The sequence below is a fragment of the Varroa jacobsoni genome, unplaced genomic scaffold (assembly GCF_002532875.2).
Source record: "Varroa jacobsoni isolate VJ856 unplaced genomic scaffold, vjacob_1.0 scaffold_26, whole genome shotgun sequence".
Taxonomy (NCBI): domain Eukaryota; kingdom Metazoa; phylum Arthropoda; class Arachnida; order Mesostigmata; family Varroidae; genus Varroa; species Varroa jacobsoni.
Window position 1 is genome coordinate 117,496 of NW_019212928.1, and position 20,674 is coordinate 138,169.

At 45.5% G+C, this 20,674-nt stretch overlaps 1 protein-coding gene across 1 annotated transcript in view; it reads left to right on the forward strand.

Annotated features, from left to right (window-relative positions):
- Positions 1-20,674, forward strand: part of LOC111258931 (glutamate receptor ionotropic, kainate 2) — a 296,132-nt gene that overhangs the window by 70,460 nt on the left and 204,998 nt on the right. The gene's annotated exons all lie outside the window — the stretch shown is intronic.

Below are 20,674 nucleotides of genomic sequence, written 5' to 3' on the forward strand. Positions count from 1 at the left end.
TACTTTTAAACGCGATGCTCTGCTGCCACGTCCGGCTATACTTACAGAAACGGCCCACCGGCGAGACGTTACCCTCGCCTCCTCCTCAAACCGAGAATACTCTTTGTGCTCACCAAGTCATTCGAGGTAGAAGCCTCTCAGCACAACGGCTTGCCGAAAATCATACTTTATGGAGCGGAAAAGCGCAGACTGAAGTGGAGATTTTTACTTCACCAACAGATCACCGCCCAATCCAACGAGGCGGCGTTGCGACATGGCTTATTTAACCAACTAAATGGAGACACAAACATACACTGTCCAATTTATATGAACATACACCCAGCATACATCGAAAGGTAACTCCGCGCCATATTCCGCATCATTCAGGGCACAGATTGGCGAAAACAGGTGACGGCGTGAAAAAGGCAAGGCTGGCTAGTTGATCTATGGGGTGGCCACCGGAGGTCGGACAGACGATCAAAGCTACGACGACAGGGAAGCTATTACTGCTAGCACTATTCCTAGTATTGTATATACAACATGAGTCAATCTGAGCCGTGGTGTTCTACAATTCAACTCTCCCTAGATTGCTGCTGCTGCTGCTGCTGCTGGTGCTGCCTCAGGTTGTCATTCCTTCTGCCCACTTTCTTTCTATGTGGCTGACCTTCGCCCCATCGTCCATTGCGTGTGTTTGTTGTAATAAGTGACTCAGCCTTGTTCTATAGTGGCTTCGCGGAGTGATCAACCGATAACCGCCGCGTGTTGCTAACGAGTTGGGTGGAGGATGTCTGCGCCTGCACAGCAATGCATTATACCCATAGAAGGCCGCTTCGCCGGTTCCCAACCTTTCCGCCCTTGCCTCACTTACCTCTGACCCACTCAGATGGAGTCCTTTCCTTTCCTCCGTTCTACACTTCCGGCTGGTGTGTACGACGAAATACGACAAATGTAGGGTGCTGTTATATGAGCAAGATTAATCGTTCGCTTGTACCTATGATTCGGGTGGTACGGTTGGCAAGCCCGTCCTTTACCAACCTTTTCCCTCCTTACTACTTTTTGCGCTGAGTAGATTGCGCTGACGTTGTTGTAGAAGCTTATCCCATCGCTCGTAAGAGACGAAGAGTCAACTCATTCACTACTACCATCATTGAGACGCAGCCGGCCCTTGTTCATGAAAAAATTGCTCTGCCATACGTCATCGTGTTCCTAGATTACCATACACTTCTACAAAGGGTTAGGGTCTAGCCCAGCCCTGACGTTTCGGTGGCAATGCTTCGAATAACCAACGACTCAGTGAATGGCATGGAAAGTCAACATCAACGAACGTTGTCAAGCACGAGACGATTAAAGGCATTCATTTTCTGTCCGTCACAAATATTGACATTCACTTATACTGTAGTCTAGCGGTTAGTTGGTTTTTGCGTAGCGACAGTAGCAGGTGTGACGAACAAGTCATTTGCTATTCCAGCTGGCCGCTACGATATGATCTTTGGATGCAGGGGGGATGGATAGAGGAACAAGCCATTCGGAATGAAGAATGGGCAAGCGGCGTTAGATGGCTACACAGATGCTGATTGTAGCAGTGAAAAGGCAGCAGGAACATCTCTGTCTGCTATCTGCCCGCCTACCAGCTGTGAGCCCTTCAGGCTATTGAATAGCAACACGTTGCATTCTCTACTATGTGTTACGTACCCTATGATTACTTCCTTTTTAAAACTACTGCTGTATGTTTTTGTTATTACGACTGCTGGCATTTCTGCCACTACTATTCATCAATGCCATCATATCGACTACATGACTTTATGTGTATTAGATGCTCTTGAGCCAAGCGTCTCTGGGGTCAAGCGGTAAAAACAGCGTCAACAGCCATGCAGCGAGAGCCTGTAGTTTGGGCCAATAATTGATAAGCGCATATTTCTCTTCAGAGGCTTGCAAACAATGCGCTAATCAGTTAAGTGTCGTTGGAAGCGTATGGCGCCTTGTTCATCAACCAACCAACCAACCAATCAATCAATCAATCAAGCGCAACATGACAAACAATATTCAAGCCATTGAAACGTTGTTTGTTTGCCTACCCATTCAGCGATTCATTCTGCTATAAGTTTGTTATTATTGGCCCTGCCGGAAGCAATAAGCTAACCTGTTTCCAGATGTGTTCAGCGCACTCTCTCCTACTTTTTTTTTTATTTCATTGGCATACCACTTTGCTTAGCTACTTCGACTACCCGGCATGCGTAAGACGAAACGAAAAGGCTGTTATAACTACTTCGGTTGTCGCTACTCGTACTGTTAATTTTTTACTGTTTCGTACTGTTAATAAATATAGCTGATAGTATTAGATAGATACAATGCAGGGTTCAGTTCCTGCAATATTACTATACACGTCGGTTACACGGACTAGGAAAGGAGACATTTGAATAAGATCCACGTACAAATCTATGTGGGTATTCCGCGACCAAGCTTTGCAAAAGTCGAAATCCGACTATTTGCAGCCTCTTGCCGTATTATTCCTGCCAACAGTAACAGGAGGATGCGTCCTCTGGAAACATAAGCAAGTGCAAAATCTAAGGACGCTTCAGGATCAGGGCTAGACAAACAGTAGGCCCCAGATGGCCTGACGCCGCTAGACGTCGGCATTCCTGCCATCCGATTAACGCAACCCACTGGGACGAAATCGGGGACCAAAAAGAGATCGGCTGTGAAACGAAACTGGCTTTGCGCCCTAATCGTATCTCGGTCCCCCATTATCTAACGGTCCTTAATGCTTCAAACATTCGTCGACGCCAGAGCTGGAGAAAAGTGGGGGCTCAGCAAAAGGAAAATTGAGTAGATAGAGAGGAAGATCTAAAGAAGATTGCATTTGTTGCTAACCTCTGTTGGTTGCCTCCGTTTAGACACCCATAGTAACCAGTACTTACGGATTTTCTTCGCCGTAAAGCTGTTCCACATGCTCCTCTCTTGTTTACGGCTCCTCTTTTACCCGCGCCAATGGCTTGAGACTTGTGACACATATAGCTAGACTGTTGCAAACCCAATCGCACTAACTACAGACTTAAACGAGGAACGCAAAGGCGAATCATTTGAACCAGCGGAAGTGACGTTTATCATCGACTTCCGACCGTAGCTATGAGCTGTTCGCGTGGCCGCAGCGAAACGACATCAACACGTTCGTGAATAAGGCGTTATGCCGGGTCGAACTGACTAGCCACAAACGGACAACCCGGGTTACTGCTACTGCAACACAGACTACAGTTCAGCTGCAGCTATTATTATCTCGAAAACACGAAGCGCAGCGGTAACTTGCTGCTTTAACTCGTTGTTGTTTAAATGATAGTTCTCCCGACTTGTCGGCCTTCGGGTTTGGCTAACTGCGTTGTAATCATACATAGGACCACAATTGCAACGTCTTTTCCTTCATATTCAGCTCCATGAGTCGCTGCAACGTCGTAACTGCATTGACAAGCTGGCCGGCTGGCTGGCTGGCTGGCTGGCTAGCTTGCGGAGAAGAGTTGTATGAGCTCGGAATTAAATTAACTGCTCGGACTACAGCTGCAACCCCCAATTCCGCGGCCGTTAGTGCAGTCAAGAGCCGGTTTGTTGTTGTGGTCGTTGTGGCCTGGCACGCGCGGGACCGCGAGAGCTACGCGCCGCTCGACTCAGAACTGGGATGGCTGAGCCAGCTAACTAAACAGAGATGACTGGCAGACAAAAGTACCACAGACCCTTCGCTCAAAGATCTCGTTCAAGCCGAAACAGAAAAAACTATTTCTTCTCTGTTTTTCTCTTGGCATTTAAGCGCTTCTTATGTAGCCACAACAGCAGCGGACGCAGACTTATTATTGTGCCGCTTGCTGGCGTCTCTCGTTCCCGTCACGGTAAGTGCTTCGTCGTCGTCGTCGTCCGCGATGTTTTTTCTCGTTGTTGTTCAACTCGCAATCAGCCGACCACCCGTAGCGGACCCAGATTCGTATTTGGTCACGACCCTGCTTTTTATGGCTTTGCCCAGTACGCATGTGTACTCATGTTATTGAAATACATATAAGCGTAATATATAATAATATATAAGCATGCTTGACTCTTCCCGTTCGAAACTCCTTGCCCATTACCACCGTCTTCCTTTTCTGGTGTTCCAACACTCTGCGGCGGCGGCAGCGGCGGCAGCAGCAGTCAGCTGTATAATAACAGGGAGAAAGAGAGAAAAAGAGTAAACGAAACAGACGAAAAGCAGTTTCTGCCGCCTGCAGCAGGGCGAGACGGTTTCTTAATTACGGACGTCTTCGGTGCGGTGCTACTTGAAAGCAGACGAAGGCGCTGATAAATACACAAGTCATCAGTATATACATAGAACAGATATGCAGAACAGTTTTACGTAGACAACGGTGCCTTCCGAACCGTTGTGCTGTTTTCTTTCTCATGTCGTTATATCGAATGCACGCTGAGCTGAATACGTACACGCTGGAAACAAGGCGAAACAGCTGAGATCGTGCGCGATTTAGCGTGATTGGCGTATTTATCACTAGTATCAACTGGGGGATGGCTCCTGCAAAAAGAGAAAGCCGACTTTTTGTTCTACTGCTCTCTTAAATCAATGAGTCGTGGATCATGTTGGCTTACGAAAGAAACCGAATGCGCACTTAACGACACCAGGTTTAAGAATAACGCGATAAAAAAACGAATTTAACTTGAATTCGAAAGAAAGCAGCTTTCATAATTATAAAAAAACCAATTATAATACCGCTAAATAGAAGACAGAAATCGGGTACGGTGGAGGATTCCGCTGCTCGTAATACTTAAGCAAGTAGTACCCAATACGTATCTACGTTATAACTTCAAGGTCACGGATGACGGTGCATCGAGGCATTATCGGATGATTAATCACGTAACATAGCAAGATGATTTTTACACGATATGACTGTACGTGCCTGTGCATTTATATTATTACATTAATCGTCCAGTGTTATTAGCGCGCCAAAGCTTAAGTAACGACTTCCAAATTTGAATTTACCGACTGATCAGTCACTCATACAGACATATTTGATTTCATTTGGTTCTGGTATGTTCGTTACTGACGAGCCATAAGCTCTGGGGAGCAGGCCTGGATGACCTCACTGTGGCACGGCTGGTAGCGACGTTATTCAGGCGAGCTAAGTACCACAAGAACACATGAGCCAAGTTCTTCACCGTTCAATCTATCTTTGTATGCGGATTGTTTGTTATGTTAGAGTAGGCTGGATAGCTGGGTCGGCGTGCAATAATTGACTAGGAAGAGCAGGAGAATGGCTATCGGAACACAAGCAGCAGCAGCAACAACAACAACAACAACTATTACAGCTGCGGGGGCAAAGACGGTGGGTTGTGCCAGCCCCGCTGATTAGGACGAGTTCTTAAGAAAGCCTAACAAATACAACGAGAGTCTACCTAGTCTACAACGGAGGATGACAGTAACGGACTGCGGACTTCGGGAAGTTAGCTATCGAAAGGAGCCGCTTCGCAGCGGCTTAAGCGGTTTGAGAGGGCTGTGGTTGGGTGGGGATGGGTCAGTGAATGGGTTACTGGTCCTTTAACGTGACTATGTGTTGTTAAGACCTGCGGTTGGATGAAAAGCTAACGATAGAAACAATTTGCAAGAATTATTTGGTGGCTGTTATTATTATTGCTATGATTATAGGATCATGGTATTCTTATGGTTGCTACTCTAAGCTTGTTCCTTACACAGCTAACATTACAGTAAATAGAGTCATCGTTTCCTATTCTAAATGGCGAAGGTATTGTTGTTGCAACAATGCACAAAAAAAAATACCAAAATTGCTGAAGTACTCGAACTTGCAGTAGTCGAAGCTTGCTGAGAGATACACAATAGTCCATATTAATGCTAGAATAATGTTAGTAATGGAAACCCAGGCCGAATTCAATTTGCACAAAAGAGAACAAAGCTTATTATTAGAGATTGCAAAAAGAATCGATTATCTAATAGCTCCTCGCCAGGTAGATTTATCTCAGTAGTTAGAGTACGATTTAAGGTGATTAACGAAGTATCTTAGGTAGAAACAGGCTGATCAGAGACATACACTGCGCACGCCAGAGAACACCTCATCCAAGGCGATATGGACACGTCTTCATGTATTCTTCACAAAATAAATCAGTCAGATTTGTTTGCCCAAAGGTCGTTAGCGGTGCGGCGAAGGTGGTCGGAGCACTGACTTGTGACTTGTATTAAATGGGAAAACTGCTGGATCATTAGCCCTGCTACTGGTTCTTCATTTTTAGATACGAAGATACGTGATAGGTATTTTGCAGGCAGGAGATTTGCCATGTCTAAACAAGGCAGTGTTTAATTTCTTTATTTCGTCGAATAAAGCAATGTACTCAGGAGCTAAACGAGCCATGGACGATGTCCGGTCAACAACGAATGTCATCGTATATTTGTCCGTGATCAGAGCTGCAGTCGCAATGGCTCATTCGTCTGCCGAGGGCTGGGCGCATATGACCCATTGTTGCTTCGAACTTTACACACGTACAGATATAACAATACATTACTGCTTTTGTTATTATAGTAATTACGGCCAAGCTTCTAAAAACTAAGAATCGACAGCGTCTAGAAATGTCTACCCGTTTAGATCTAATGCCTTGTTAATGCAGTTATCCTGATTACAACCTCTGTTTTTATATGATCTATTCGGCATTGATTTTTACCATATTTCATCATTGTGAGCCGTCGCTAGTTTGGCTTAAAATAGAATTTTGAGTGCCATAAAGATACAACAAAACGTTGAATTAACAACGTTTTTACAAAACGGTCCTATAGCGTTTATAACTATTGTTATCTATTGTTACAGACGTCGTTTCGCTCAGTTTCAAAATCAACGCTATATAACGGTTGTGTCAGCATCGATTACACTCCACCCCCGGGTGATGTTGGTCAACAATCATCAAGTCAACCTCGCTCAATCATAATTCCTACTATGCCCGTGTATGACTTAAGGTACCGTTGTACTCTCTTCTTTCATTCTCCCTCATCCGATCACGTACTTCATTCACAATTAGGTTCGGAAAAATGTTGATTCGATAATCGATTTGGATCGCAGGACAAGCGCGGCCTTCCGGTCCCACGTCTGCAACAGCCCCTTTCTATTGGCTACAGACGGCGGAGACAAGGTGCTGACTTTGTAACTCTCTCCGGATACGGTTCAATCGCACCTGCATCGTGCGATTATGCCGGTAATACGGCATTGCCTCCATCAGCCTCCGCATGATTATTTTGCACACGCACGAACCGCCGTAGAGCATAAAGCATTTTTGCTGGAACAAGTGATAACCTCCCTGTACTGTATTCACCGAGTCACCCTTTGTATATTCTGAGTACTGTGTGTTACAGGCAGACCGCTTACTCTGATTCAGCCCGTTTTTTATGTGGCCTGCGCCGCCTGGCGACAGCTTCGCTTTGTTCGCTCGAAATGCCATATGTACATGTCGCCTCGAGGACTCTGCATATTTTGCGAACGTACAGTTCTTCTGACAGAGAAATTCTTCTGACCGCTACGCGGAACAGTCATTTGAAAACGCAGATTTACTAGCAGTCCTCCAAATGGCGGACCAGTTGTGATTGTGTTTACTTTGACCATGTTCCATAGACAGCAGTGGATGCTATAAGTTGCATAATAGAAATATAAAAATAAACACGATATACGAGCATTAGCTGTCACTTGCATTGCTGATAATAAAATGCCATAGTAACATGTGATCAGCGATGAGATATTCTCAAATAGCCAATAAGCGATACGTTTATTACTACCGTCCGTAGTGAGCAACGTATAAAGTATACAAATGTAACAGTCAAAGGGCAGCGCCCGCACCGAGTATTTCCTTACGAACGCCCCTGGCCGACGCAACGTTATTGTAGTTCGAATGGGTTTTGTAGTTCCGGCTGAACACTACCGATCGCCAAAATAAAGCAGACAGAGTTTTGCAAAGTTTTAAATGTTCTACATCTGTGTATATGTCACATTTATTTATTATCTGTTGTGTTTCTGATGTCCCTATTTGCCTTTTACATGGCAAGCGATGTTGTCGGACTTTCTTTGCCAATTCCCTTGGCTAGTAACAGCGTGAACGGTTTCCGCAGCACAGCCACCGGGAACACCACCTTCAGCAGCGTCCAGGTGTCGGCTTTTAGGGTTGCACTCGCTTCTTCCATCGACAGCGTTTTTTTGGAATGCGCGTCACGTGCGACAACGATGGCGGCGACGCCAACGGCATCAGTACCGACATCTACTGCAACGCGGTGACAAGCAAGAAGGTTGTGGCTATAGCAGACCGTTCGCCGTTACGTCATAGAAGGTGCGTCGGCGACGAGCGCTGCGACACACAGAAAATGACAAGAAAAGAAAGCGATGGAAAGGGAACGAAAAAGGGCGGATGAAAGAAAAAAATGACGGGAAAAGAAAATCGACGAGTAAAGACGAACCATAGCTAGCCAGCACGGGCTGCTCCTTTTTGGTGAACCTTCTTCCACTTTCTCGCCACCCACCTCCTTGGTCCCTCTTAGGACAGAACTGGGCCCGTCTAAATGCGCCTATTCAACATAAAATAACCGATTAATGGTACGACGACTTTAGCTCCGTTTGGTATCTCTGTGTGTTTCTCTATTTTTCTGTTTCGTACGTACGTATGAAATATGACCGCGTTTCGCATTAGTCGGTAAGTGGTACCATAGCAGGGAACGCGAATTTCGGGAATAACATCGACAGCGGCGCCATCGCCTTCGATGATGAAAACGACAGATGAAAGAGATATGTGCTTCAAGGGAATGACATTGAACGACGTCGGATCAATCCTTAGCTCTGGCCGTCGCCGACGTCGTCCTTGCCGGCAATAACGCAACCGAAAAACGGCGTCAGCGAGGATCGTACGGCCTGGAAGCGAGTGCGTCAATAACATTGTTCCTTTTCGTTCTTCTCCTCTTTCGTGGTACGTCGCCGTTCTCGAAGCCGCTGCGGTCGTGTGGGCCCCCTCACTGAGGAAAACCGGCAACTCGATAAACGTCATTGTTGTTGTGGTCACCGCTGCTGAATGGTGGCTGGGTGTTTTCTGAACAACTGAAGCTGTTCCCTTAAAGCGTGGCCGGACCTCGTTCCACCGTTCGTGATTTCACCCGTCTGGAAACCATACAGTACAAGAACAGTTCCTCCCTTTCGTTCGTGTTCTGCCAGCATTTCTGCCACTCCTACTTCAACTAGTGCTATACGGGTTCATGTAATATTTCTGCAAAGCTGTACCTTTCGCTGAAACCCGTGTAAGAGTTTACTATCGAATTGACAGGAAATAAGCCCAGCTGAAAGTCTACAAAGCGCAATGGTCAGTCACGTTGGCTTTGTCTCGTACAAAAAACGGCCGTTACTGGTAGGAAAATGCTGAGCTGGAAAGGTGCCGAGGGCAAAAAAGAGTTGTAACAGCAGGCCGTCCACCTTTACCGTCGCTACCACTGCTGCTCTGTTAACTCTTCTTCCTACATTCTACGTTCCCTTACCCTGTTACCTAATACCAATGGGGTCTTCCCTAGCCGCGCTCCACTTGTCTGGCCCCATTTTTTTGCCAAGCCGAGTCCGGCCAAGCGTCCCCACTCGTCTTTGAGCGACTAGCGAAATCGTTCGTTCATACAATAGTTGCGGTGCGCTGCAATACACGCGGACCTACCGATCCACTCGGGAAAAGGTAAGGCGGAGCGAAGCTAGCAGCGGCAAACGCAAACGAAAGCCAATCTGCACGGCTTTCCTAACTGGCATGGACAAGCTACAGGGTGAGAGTCTATTCAGATATTTTCCTGTCGTTGCCTTAGGCCGAAGTTATCGTCGCTCGGCCTGCCTTGGAGAAGCAAGACGCATCTATCGTAGCCTTGCTTCTTACATCCTCTATTCACTGGTTGGTTGTCCACATGTGGGATGAACCCGAAAGTCATTCTCATGATGAGATTCTCGGCGTCCCGTTGGGAACAAGATGGCAGGATAGTTCTTGCATTCGTGAACGTTTACACACAAGTGTATAGATGGCCATAAACAGACAAACCCATGCTCACATCCACAATGTTCGCTTGCCGCCCGTTCAAAATCAAAACGTAATTTTACCAGTCAGCCGCCTGCTAAAGCTTGCTTTGCATTATATCTTTCTCTTTGTGCGTCTTTTTTTTTTCTATGTTACTTTCGAATAGGCCGTCATAGCCAAGTCGTTGGGAAAACTGCTGTTTTTGACTAACCTAGTTGGTTATTTCTTCCCACGCTCTCTCTCTCTCTATCCGTCATCAAGAGCGAATTGAAGGATCGATAAACGAATATCGACGAAGGCCAATCTTTGATCGTTTTCCTAACGAAGTTACTACTTATATTGCGACTATGAACTAGTCACTTCGATAACTCCTGATGTGGCTGCTACTAAGGCCAGTTTGTTATCACCGTTAGAGCGGTTTACATTTCCATCATGTTTTCCTCGGAGTCAGTTGCGAACGAGAAATGATGTCCAGAGACACCAAACAAGTTGGCGATTTAGGGAGACAAGAAACGAACTCGAACAAAACAACCTCTACAAGCTGCTGGCTGAATTATAGAGAGCGACATTGTGTCTGTTGGACTAGTGGACGACTAAAACCGTATAGTATAGAGGAACTTCCGTCAAAGTTATTGATATTGGTGTTATCATTTGACAATGTATTAGATTTACGTTTGCTGACATTCGGCTTTACAGGCGACTTCTATCTTTCAACCACGCGTACTTGTAAACTTCCTAGATCTGACGAATCACCTTATACTATCAGATCAATTGGCCTGTTTCGTTTTTCTACATATTATTATGTACGTCACTTATACCAAATATTTGGAAATAAATCAACCTATTTATTTAAATATTATTGTTTGGCTAGTCAGTCGTGCATTGAGCAGACGGCAACTTGCTACTAAGGAGTTGTACGGGTGTAGTCAATTGTGTACCAGTACACCATACAAAACTGTAAGGGTAATTGCCTATCAGGCCCCAGCGCCTCGGAACTGCATTGACTACGTACCCTTAAAATGCCTTCAGGCACCTTTAATTTGTACACACAAGCAGTGCAATGCACAACCTGTGTGTTACGCTAAGCTGTATTTCGCCATGCTTGAAAGCACGTTAGTATTGGCTCGTTCCATTCGCTCGGCTCCATTTCCTTCTCGAGTATCGATGTCGAGCTAGCAATAGTCAATACTCTCACTGCATAGCCAGACCCACACTCTATCGCCCATTCATTTGTAAGTCTCATATGATTTGCAGATCTGATTCCAGGAGGCAATAAGTCTCCAGTTAGCCCAGTTGCCCCTTTGAGTTTATCGACTGGATTGAAGTGGACAACCACTGACAACGCCGCCCGACCCATCGATTTTCTAGCAGTTCGCCATTCCCGCTTAGCTCTTCCAGTCTGCTTTGCCGCATTGATCGAGGCCGCGTTCTTCTCAATGTGGGCTCATGGAAGAAACGAAACAGGAAAGAAGAGTGCAAGCGAAAGAGCACTTTTCCTGCGGTGAGCTCCGAGTCCACTGCACAACTTTACCCTAGTCCCCCACACATCTGGTACAGTTGGTTCGCCATGCAGTTGATCTGCCAACATCCTTCAAATCTTCCTCTTTTTTCTTTCTGTAGTCACTCGTGCCTGCAGGCTGATATGATTCGATCCAGTCTACGTCAGAGTCGTCAGCCCCCCATTCACTGCATCTGGAGGCTGCCTGTAAAATACAGGCCTGACCGGTTAAGTTGACAGCTGAACATTTGACTATCCACCCGGTGTTTGCCCTCAGCAGCACCCGAGGCCAGCTTGCCGGATGAGTGTTTTAATGACACCTTGATACTTTACCCTATAATATACCACTGCGTATTGAATTACGAGTGTAGCATTTGTATTCTCACTGTTGCAAAGTAAGTTGCAGCATCATGCTCGTAACGCCTCGTATGCCATCGTAGCAGTCAGCCCACAGAAAAGAAGCAGAAGAAGCATATCAGGAGCAAGACCAAATGGCTTTCGTTTAACCGTCACTACGCTTCCTTCCTCCTCCAGCACTAAACCCAGTAGATATAGGGACACAACTGCGGAAGTCCAACCTACACCAGCCAGCCGATTCCCACAATCAGCGATCAATCCGTTGCATTCGTTGGTGCCGTGGCCCGCCCCCGTCTCCTCTCCCTATTTCGTCAGTCCGTTGCCCCCGTCCTTCGGTCTAGTTCTTCCTGTGCAGTGGGCCGAATAGCCCGTTACCACGTTTCAAATACGTAAGTACATAGAACCATTTTGCCAGCAGTAGGAGTAGCAGCAGGTGGAAAGGAACGAATAGTTGTTGAGCGACAAAAGGGAATTTAAACGCTAAGGAAGCGAAGAATGCCCACTGGTGGCTGAAGTGAGCACGAAATCCCGTTTACTCACAGTAAGAATGATGGGCTGGCTGATTCTAGAGAAGGACGGAGACACATTGCGCGGCCCAGAAAAGACAGGACGGTGGCACAGGGGCAAGACGAACAGAAACCAGTCAACGCGCAAACGGAGTTGTTGCTGGCGAGAGGGGTCGGCTCGAAAGGCAGAGGACCAGCGGCTGAGTAACTCTCTGGTTGTTTCGTTCACTGCGAATGTTGTACAGGTGGGTGTTGTGTGTGGTGCAGGGCCATGCATAGCCGTAGTATGTGTAGGATTGCGCAGTCTAACGACCACGCATTCTAGCGCTTTGCGCTGCCTTTTGCTTCATTTGAAGCGCTGCGTTTACAGCCTTCCTGGTCGTACTAGTCTTTAAAGAAACGACAGGTGCTGGGAATGCTGTGGAAAGGTGACTCAATAATACCTCGGATTCTATCTGATACTGTGTGATTTACTGAGGGTGAATTAGGAACAAGCAAGTTGAAATAGCTTCGTGGAATCGTCTGAACTAAACGCGGCTTCTACGCTGGGTTCGCAGCACTTGGATTGTAGCAACACAATAAACGACTATTCTGTGGACATATGACATACGTAGTTTAATAGGCCACATTCGCAATGCTTGGTCCTACAGGACGAACCGTCGGCAAAGATAATCGTACAAAACGCCCAAGTGGCTAAGAGGAACGCTGACGCTGTTGCGAGCGACAAACGAAAAATGATTTCTTATGACACATTTCTGGCTACAATTAATTAACACAACCTCAGAAGCCAAATAATATCGAGGGCTTCCGGCAATAAACAAGAAAAACGATCGATGATTCGTCTGAGACTGACGCGTTTATGGACTATCGGCAAGTGATGTCGACTGATACTTGCGTCCCGATACGTGCAGATTTAATTCGGCCAGTAAATCAATGGCATCGCTGAAAAGCACGCTCGTTAGTGCGAGATGAGCAATAGTATTCCGTGAAGCTATTTGTAGAAGAATAGATCCATCTGAACAGACGAGTAATTAATATGGTCGTTGATTTATTGGAGTAGATACGGTTTTTGCCACCGAATGAAAAACTGCGAATAGGCACAAGCACTATATCTGTCACAGAGGAAATCATCGTTTTCGAAAAAAATGTTTCGAAAACGGGCGCCCTTTTTGCCAATTGTTCGACGATGACACAGGGGAAAGTGGTGCATTTTGGTTGCATTGATCTAACACGGTTAGGGTGAAAGTTTATTCGAATGTTGATCTTGTACGTGTACGAATGTACACTGATTTTTACTGAAACATAGCGTACGCTCGTCGAACCGTTTCGGTGGCTGACTGGCAATCGGCAGCTGGTATCGCGGAATGTTTGTCACTCCGTTTTTGCCCTTGTGCATTTGATGCGACTTTTACATAGGTGTCTACTGGTTGACCATTCATTTGCATAGTAATTGCATCACCATCGTTGCAGTGATTGAGGGTGATGGGCCTTCAGCTGTGGACTTAGACGGCTACTGGCTGCTACCGAAGACCTTGCAGCTTGCGCAACGTCACAACGAACGACCAACCAAGGATTTATGAAGTTAAATTAAAGGGACGGAACTATCTTTCATGTTTAGTTCGATTTATATTTCAAATTTAAACTTGTATAAATGTGTACATCTAGCTATAGTAATTTAACGATCATAATACGAGGGCTGCACACTTATTTTTGAATTTTATGTCGATTATAATCATTTATTTTCTTGAAATATAGACAAGCAACCAATAACGTACAATGTTTGAGCGAGTAAAGTTCATTTCTATATATTATACTATATAATAATTAGGCCTTGCATATGAGTTAACGAACTTGATTTGCGCATGTGCCCGTGCATACTGTATAATGCACAATGGCAAGTTGTACTTCACCCGTGCTTGTTGGAACCTAGTCAATTATTTAACGGTCCATTCAAACCAAACGGGACAAAACTTGCAGCGAACGCGTTAATCATATAATTTTGAAGATTCTGCCCTCAAGATCAAACGCAGCTTAGAATGCACCAGCAACAAACGTATGCTCTTTCCTCTACTTCAGGTGAGTGCGCCTAAATGTGTGATCTATAATGATGGCCACAGAAAATTCGACTCACATTGAAGATCAAATGGGGACGCTGCGAGCGAGTTCGTCATACCACTTTGTCTATAAACAGAATCGAAGTCCGATTCGTATTTGGGTAGCAACGGTGCTTATGCACTGAGTTACCTAATAAGTTGTACGCAAAGCCCTTCTTCTAATTTTGCATTTGCTGCTAATACGCCGTACGCGTTGTATACCAGTTGAAAGCTGTTGTCTATTTTGCGAAATTGTCGTCCTGGCTTGTTTCAGTTACAAGCATTTGCCTCAAATGAAGACTTCAAAGATGGAGTGACGAAATGGCATTTGTCGCCTAAAGAGCACTTTCTTACCAAGTTTTTAACCATGATGAGAATGACCTACGGTTATTTTTGAAGCAGGATAATGGGCCTTGATGGGCCTAAAATCTTCTAGAAAGAAAAATTTCATCGTAGATTTCCTTGGCTGCATTCTCGCCATAGGCAAAGAGTCTGTGTCGCGAATTTAATCCGTTGTCCCACGATATGCTCCTGTCCGAAGTCTGAACATGAACTCGAATATAACGATAATAGAGAAGATAAAAGAGATAATAGAAGGAACTATCTAACGGTACGTAATATTTAATCCTCAGCAGACAAAACGATTGGCATTGCATGAATACAGGTATTCCGACCCTATTTACTGAGCATATGTTTATTTCAAAAGAACGTGAACCGGCCGTTTGACTCAGCGTCCGAGCTAACTACTTATCGTTGAAGAGATAACATTAACAGACTTACCATGTGTTGATCGTTCCAGACCACGAACGGCTATGGAATTACACTTTTAGTTAATCCAAGTGAAGTTCATTGATGTGGCGCTGGTGATTCGCTAGAAATGGCCTCGCTTCATTAAAACAAACGTTGGCAACGACAGTGGTCGGGGCAAGTAAAGCAGCTGGGCGAAGATCTCGTTGCTTTCCCTAGTGGCTACTTGCAGTTTTCCTGCCTCTCCGTGCGTGGACAAGGGTTCCATTCCAATCAATAATTATTGGCTGATTTAAGTGAACTTTGCCGATGACAATTACGCTCGTTATTCAGTTTGATATTGAATCTTAGATCATTTTAAAGCAGCGCTTATAGGTAGGTTTTTCTGCATAGTATTTATGAAGTATCGTCACAATGGACGAGTACGTGTATTTCGAGTACCAACATAAACCAGCGCAGATCATGCGATTATGTTGGGGTTAACATGTGCAATTTGAGTACGAAATACCGTCATGTCGAGTAAATTGCATCTCGGTCCTTTTGTTTTGCTCTGCCTTCTGTTGCCGTGTCTTTTCGGCATTGTTCGGCTTAATGCCTCAGTTTACCCCAATCACACGCCGACGTTTGACGCTGCCGAGTCCTCACTCAATTTCTGCTAGCTGCCATTTTTACGTCGCCTACTGCGTTCTGTTCCTGCCAAGAATAACAATTTTTCGACTTGTAATGTGGAACCCCAACTTTTGCCGGTGATTCTTCCGCATTGCCCTCAGCGCGATGAAGAGACACCAGGCAAGCGTACACACGCAAATCCACGTCAAACGATTCAGCTTCCCTAGCGACCAACAGATCGACTTCTATAAAACGTAACGAGTCCTTGCTGGCGCCGGTCTTTAGGCTGCAGCTGAGCTGGCTAGTTTCATGTTGCCTCAACAATTTAATCAATGACTTTGGATGAATGTGTGGACGGTTTGTATGACCATTCATTGAATTTCTATCGAACTAATGGCAACTAACACAGGTCCGAAGGGCTGGCACCGTCTACCGCATTCGACCTCTCTATACAGTTCTATCGTACTACAGTGGAGGTAACTAGACTAATATGGGATTCTACAGGGAGTTTTCAGTTTGCTAAAGCAGCCATGCACGTCACGATACGACACAGCTAGGGCTGCTCGACTTGTCCTCGTCGTCGTCGGCCTCGGTTCTAAGATGTCTTGCTTAAAAAAGCAACCCAATAAAAAACGTAGGCAAGTAGGCAGTCTAAAAGGGTTAGCAACGACACACCCTATGCCCCATTTTGCGATATCCTCGAAGTCTGCGTCTTCTAACCCACGTCGCCCGCAGCTTGTTTTCGCCTGTAACGTGAATCAGCAGAGCCTTGGTTATCGAGCCAGTAGGTATCTCTGTCTCTTGACAACGAGGTAGCCAGGCGAGTTTTTAGCGCGGGTCTCCCCAATGGCTGCTTCGTCAAAATCAGCAGCAGGAACAGGAGCCGTACTTGACAGCATTATGAAGTTTGCTACTGAGAGTCGACTCGACTCAACCACACTCTACCGAAGCTAGGGGAGATCAAACTAAAACCAGGCTCCTGGCGCAGCTAGCTAAAACGGGAACTTGGGGCACGCAGACTCTAACAAGCCGAGACACGCCAAGTACCACAGTGAAGTATGCCAGACTATGAAGAGACAATGCCAAACGGTGCATGCCATATTCGCCGATGTGCTGCTGTGTCTCGCTCATAATTCGAGTGACTGCTGGTTAACGTTTGCTTTTTAAACAAGCGCCCAGCCGTTGAGCCTCACGCCTGACTAGACAACCATCACGTCAGTCGACTCTAGAATATGATGAAGCTCAACTCGAACACAACGAAGTTGATTGACAGGATAGTTTTTTACGTTACGAACAAATGAGTTTTTTGTGTCAACAGGAATACGACAGATTTGGACGAATCGATGAGAAACGTCCAATGGTAATGCTTTGTTGACAATACATTTTTAGGGTAGGTGTATATATTAAATGTAGGTAAATCATAGTTAATAGTCATCAATCGTTTTAGCATCCACCATATACCTTGTTGTTCTCGGTCGTTACTGTAGTGTGAATCTCTCGCCTTATTATTAAATCAAAATTCTCACTTGATAGGCAGTTTTATATATCTTAACTTGGTTCGTGACAAGTGTTTACAAGGCGACGCCCCCTCCGCCTTCTTCGTCTTGGCACTGTGCTCCTGCCCGCCCCTGTCAGAAAGGGAATGACAAAAAGAGGGGGGGACTGCATAAGCGATGTGTAGGGACTCATGCGTGGATTTCGCTTACAATATTAATATGGTAATAGGTTTCAACCCTCCTCTTATGAAGCCGAATTCAAAGGCAGTTAGCCAGACGAAGTCACGAAGACATGCAGCAGGCCACCAGTAGGCAGACCAGTCAACCGTCAGCCTGCGAAACGGCCTTCCGCTACCAAGAACTTCCTCGTAACCAAACCGATACTAGCGAAAAGGGCGACCGGTGTGCCGCGAGAGGATCGCAGGCGGTTCATTTGTTCGGGCCAAGTAGTTCTGTGGCCTGCCAACGAACCGTACAGAAAAATATCTTGGTTAAGATATTTTCCAATCAAAATGCGATATGTCCCGTAGATGATGAAAGTGTTTGGGTGATCCCAGCTTAATAGCATGGATGGTGTCCTCGGGGAAATGGTCTCTTTCCAAGAGACTGCTGAATGTTATTATAGTTGTTAGGTGCCTGGTGGACTTCGTTGCTGTGGCGGCGATAGCAGGCCGCAGTTCAGTAGCAGTCAACGCTGAAGCTTGACTGGGTTTCTTCTCTGTGCTGCGAGCCACGGAACCGAAACTCAAGCCCAAGGCCCGGTCTTTCACAGGAAAGTGAAAACAGCGGGCAATTTGCTTGAAGGAAGCCATTAGACACACGAGTCCTTCGAAAGGTTAGGGGGTTCCTTTGAGAGTAACACAGAGGAAGCAACAGAAGGAACAGGAACGCTTGTTCTAGATATTGCTTGAAGGGCCTCTTTAGAAGGTCATGCTTGCACTGCATGCCTCTAATAGGTCAATACAGTCTATACCTTCGCATTTGAGTCCTACTTGCGATATTTGCGCCACGCATTTTAAAACGCTGTTAATAATACAACGAAATACATCTCGAAATGCACGCTACGCTTGCCGTGTCAGCCGCGGCTTATTTGTTTGTGATTCCTTTATACGAAGATTTACTATGTCATTTCTTACCAGTGTACTAGTGAATCTTTGCATCTTAACGATATCATGCGTAGGCTTAGGCCATTATTACGCCCTTGTTATGGACCCGACCTGCATAATGGTACTAATAAGAGGAGATCTCAGCAAAGTTGATGCGGAAAAGTATACTAGCTGGCATAGTTTACACGATCAATGATGCCAAGCTGATCGTAGCTATTTAGGGTTTTGAAGAAGGCGCTAGGGGGCGAAACGTCATGGTCTGCATAAGCAAAAGAGCTCACGTGTAAACAAAGGAGAAAGTCGCACGACTTCAGTTGGTGCACGAGCCCCAAATACAGCTCCCAGTGTCCTGTGTTATATAATTGGTATGCAGCACTGGAAAGCACTCTAAAACAGATTCACAAGTGAGACCTTGAATGGGTGGATGACCAGTCAGGTAGTCACTTGTAAAGGGACAAGTGCATGCAATTTGTTGCTAATGTTATATTATCTGTTACCAAGCTTGTGCATACAAGCACGCATGTGGACCCGCACGTAGTACTGGAACATAGCTTCAGATGCCCAGCGATATGCGAAGCCGTAAAACGAAGTGTGCCAAACGGATATACTGCGAAAACTAATAAATGCAAATCATTTGCTGCTACTACGTATACGTTCGCGTAGATGACCACTAAATATTTATTGCTTTTTGTCGATTATGAACGCCCCTTAAATTTGCGAAAACACTAAGTAAAACCGAATAACTAGTGTAACAGAAATGATTGACGGTGCGCTGGGGCATCTCGACGTGAAAAGCGTCAAGTGATAGAATTATGAAGCTGCTTTATGAAGTGGAGTACCGCCGTTCGGGTTTTGAACTACAATACATGGTACAATTCTCCCTTTTCCTTTCCTTTGGCATCGACGAATTCTAGAGAATGGCACAATTGCACAACAGGCTTGACTGAATAGCAATTGTACAAGTTCTAGTAGTTTTAAGTACTAGGTAACTGTTCAGTTTACTAACTTCGAAGTTTCTGTTAAGAATCGTCACGAAATCTAAAGAAAAAGAAGCTGTATTATTTACTTCTAAACGAAATATTCGTTATCGTATTGATCTTTGTTTTCTTAGTTTTCAAAACCTCCAACATCGATGTTAGGCTTTTGAAGGTTGAAAGCACTTCAGCATTGGGCACGTTCCTTATGCAGCGTCGGCCGCTTTTTAGTGCAGTCATAAACAAAGTTCTGGTTCGGTTATACGAAACAGAGGGATGCCTTGTTAACTAGAACCTACCCTAACCGGGTTAGTTAAACAATTTGCTATTGCGCACTTGAACCTGCTACCTAAGACTATCGCCTCTGCCATCCCACCTTGCGCTCCTTCTCCTGCATGTAAGCTTCTTCTTGTTTCGTTTCGTGTGATGATGTACGCTTCTTCATAGCCAGCCGCATACTGCTGTCCGGCAGAAAGAAGCAAATGAGAACGGGGCAAATGTACTGGTATCAGCGCCGCCATCTACACTACACTGCTCCTTACAATTCTCATACAATCCACTTGTCATGGTTCATTCCGAAACGCTTATTGTTATCTTGTCCGAGCTCACTTACTTTGTTCATGTCGTCGTTGTTGCTGTTATTGTTGTTATTATGTGGCTTCTTTCTCTCTTAAATCGCCCTATGCCTTCGTAACAGTAATTTGCTTGTGCCGGTTGACTTCGTGTGTGTTTTCATGGCGGTTATGTCAGCGATTCGGCGCATTGCTCAACATTCATCCAGCCATCTATTCTGTACTACTAGCTTGCCACCTATTCATTCGTTTCGGACCACATAGCTACTTTCTCAGCTAGCTACGCGCTGCAACTGTTGTAACGCAGTACCCATATATCCCCAAACAGCGCTTCTATCGTCAGCATGTATGGATCTTGCTGACTATGCTGACACGATGGAGTTTAGCTAGAGCGGATATTGTCAGATGGTCTTAGGAAGTCCTACGGGGAGAAATACATGATGTTCAAGGAAAGAAATGGTTAAGAAGACCCGTTACTGTTGGTGATCGTATGCTCTGCTCAGCTAGAATCAATCGCCGTAGCTGGCACAGCAACGCGATGAAAGTTCAGGTCCAAGACGGCAGGGAACTATCTCAAGGAGAGACAGAGAACAAAAAGAGGAAGTAAAGGCCTAGCTTAGGCGGAAGGTCAGAACGGACCTCGGTTCTGGCCGTATTCGACGCTCCGGAAAACAGACGTGGCGGGAAAGAACGCGACGA